Genomic DNA, 2714 nt, shown 5'->3' on the forward strand with positions numbered 1-2714 from the left:
AAACTGAACTTCAGATCTGCCTCTCTCCCAGAGCCGGAATGCTACAGTGTGTAGTTAAATCCTTCCTAAGGTAACAGGTACGATATATCTCATCATCCTATTGGTTTCATCTTTGGCACCCATTTGTAATGGCCCTACTCTCAAAAGTCTGCACAGTAGCATGGCCTTGGTCTCATTTTTTATTAAATGAGATAAAAAAAAATGATCAGTTTAGGAAACTTCCTCCTCAGATCCTGAAACCATCTTCTTCTCATATTTATTTTTGCATCTAATTTCTGGGATATGATACTAAGAATAGCAAACTGTTCATGAGGATGTGGGCAAACAGTCTCTCTTGCACTGCTGGTGGGACTGAGGATCGACACACTCTTGCTGGAAGACTGACTGGGAGGTGCACCAAAGTTTGCAATATGAAAATCCCTTGATCTGGCAATTTGATTTGTTAAAGTTGGTGCTAAGAAAATAGCTGGACAGGTGTAAAAAATGTTATAAACAAAGATGCTTAACATAGCTTTTTGTGTGTAATAGTAGAAAACTGGGACCAAATTAAAAGACCAGGAGTAAGGTTTGGCTGAATAAATTAGGCTCCATACCTTCAATGGGATGCTATGCATTTAAAACTCTAGGTGTGCTTTCAGATCATTGAGTCTAACTGGAAAAATGAAGTGTGGCCTTTAGAAAAAAGATCAAAACACTAGGCCACTTGTGTTAACGCTGATATCCAATGTGCTGCTCCATCAGTCTGGAAACCCCTTCAGCTGGCAAAACCCTGTCAAACTTCAAGTATCATCTCCTTTGGCAATCACTCAGGCCAGCTGTCCTTGACTCTGTTAAAGGTCACTCCCTATATCTTAGGTCGTATTTGTTATTTGTTGTAATTGCTTGCATACTTATCTGTTTTCCCCACCACGCTTATATCCCCCATGCCTGGAATGGTCTTGTTGGGGTATCTTGACACAACCTTCAGGCATACTCCCACCTCACCTTTTGCACTGGTGGCTCTCACTGTTCCTTCAGATAGCCCTGTGCCTTTATACTTCCCATATTCCTGTTAGCTCAAAGGGTACCTTCTCAGTGAGGCTGACTGTGAACAGCCCATTTACAACTGCACATCTGGCCACCAGCACTCCCATTCTCTCCTCCCCATTCTATTTTCCACTGCATGCCTTTCTTCTGTAATACATAATTTACTGACTTATATTGTATATTGCTCTCTCTCTCCACTAGACTCAACAAAGGCAGACATTTAATTTTATTTCTGGTTAATGTGAGGGTACAAACAACCAAATTGCAATATTTGAATTTGTTAAGTAGAGTCCCTCTTGTAGTTATGTTCTGCACCCAAACGGTACAGACGTAACGAAAGGCTTTCTAGAAAAGCCAATACACCCCCTGCATTGTGTCCATTCTGTGGGAGCACCCCAAACCCTCCCCTCTCCTCTGGGCCCCTCCCCCCAACTTGAAATGAGTTTTTCTCCTATGTGGGTGTGAATTAGTTCATCTACTGGCTTCATATTAGTATTGAGTACGTTGGATATTTGATTTTCCATTCTCATGATATTTTACTGAGAAGAATGTGTTTTAACTCCATTCAGATTAATATAAAAGATGTGAAGTCACCATCTTTTTTAGGGATGAATAGTATTCCGTGGTATACATATACCACAGTTTGTTAATCCATTCCTGAGTTGATGGGCATTTAGGTTGTTTCCACGTCTTGGCGATTATAAATAGAGCTGTGATAAACAATATAGTACAAATGTCCTTATGATAAAATAATTTTTTTCTTCTGGGTAGATGCCTAGTAGTGGGATTCTGGGGTCCAATGGGAGATCTAATTTGAGTTCTTTGAGGTTTCTCCATACTTCTTCCCAAAGAGGCCATATTTGGGAAGTCCCACCAACAGTGTGAAAGTGTTCCCCTCTCTCCACACCCGTGCCAACATCTGCAATGTTGGGAGTTTGTGATGTGGGCTAACGTTAGTGGGGTTAGGTGATATCTCAGGGTGGTTTTGATTTGCATTTCTCTAATGATTAGGGATGATGAGCATTTTTTCATATGTTTATTAGCCATTCGTCTGTCTTCCTCAGAGAAGGATCTGTTTGTGTCTCTTGCCCAGTGATAGATGGTATTGTTAGCTCTTTTTTGTTGATTAATCTTCGTTCTCTATAGATCCTAGTTATCAAGCCTTTGTCAGATTCGTAATATGCAAATATCTTTTCCCATTCTGAAGGTTGTCTATTTGCTTTGATTGTTGTGTCCTTAGCTGCGTAGACATTTTATTTTTTATTGATTGGTTCTCACTCTCCCAGAGTGTCACCCATTAGTTGGGCCATTCACTCCTAGCATGGCAGAAAGTGGGAGATGGGATTATTCATCTAGTTCATACCATCTAACTTTAGGCTGAAGTGTTTCAAATTACCAACCATTCCATGTGTGTTTGTAAATATTATAAATAACTACCCTGCAAAATGTGGATGTTTGGGGTATTTTTTGCTGGTTCCCTTCTACTGAAAAATAATCAAGAATAATAATAATGAATACTATTTTCAATTGCTATATATTGAACATGACAATAATCCTTAATCCCATTTTAGAGGAGATAAGTGAGTCTCAGCAAGAGATCGTAACAGGGCTAAGGTTATATAGTCAGTAAGTGGATGGTAAATTGGGCTCCAAATCCTGTGAACTTTCCATCATATATTTTAAGTAAA

The sequence above is a fragment of the Nycticebus coucang genome, chromosome X (assembly GCF_027406575.1).
Source record: "Nycticebus coucang isolate mNycCou1 chromosome X, mNycCou1.pri, whole genome shotgun sequence".
NCBI lineage: Eukaryota > Metazoa > Chordata > Mammalia > Primates > Lorisidae > Nycticebus > Nycticebus coucang.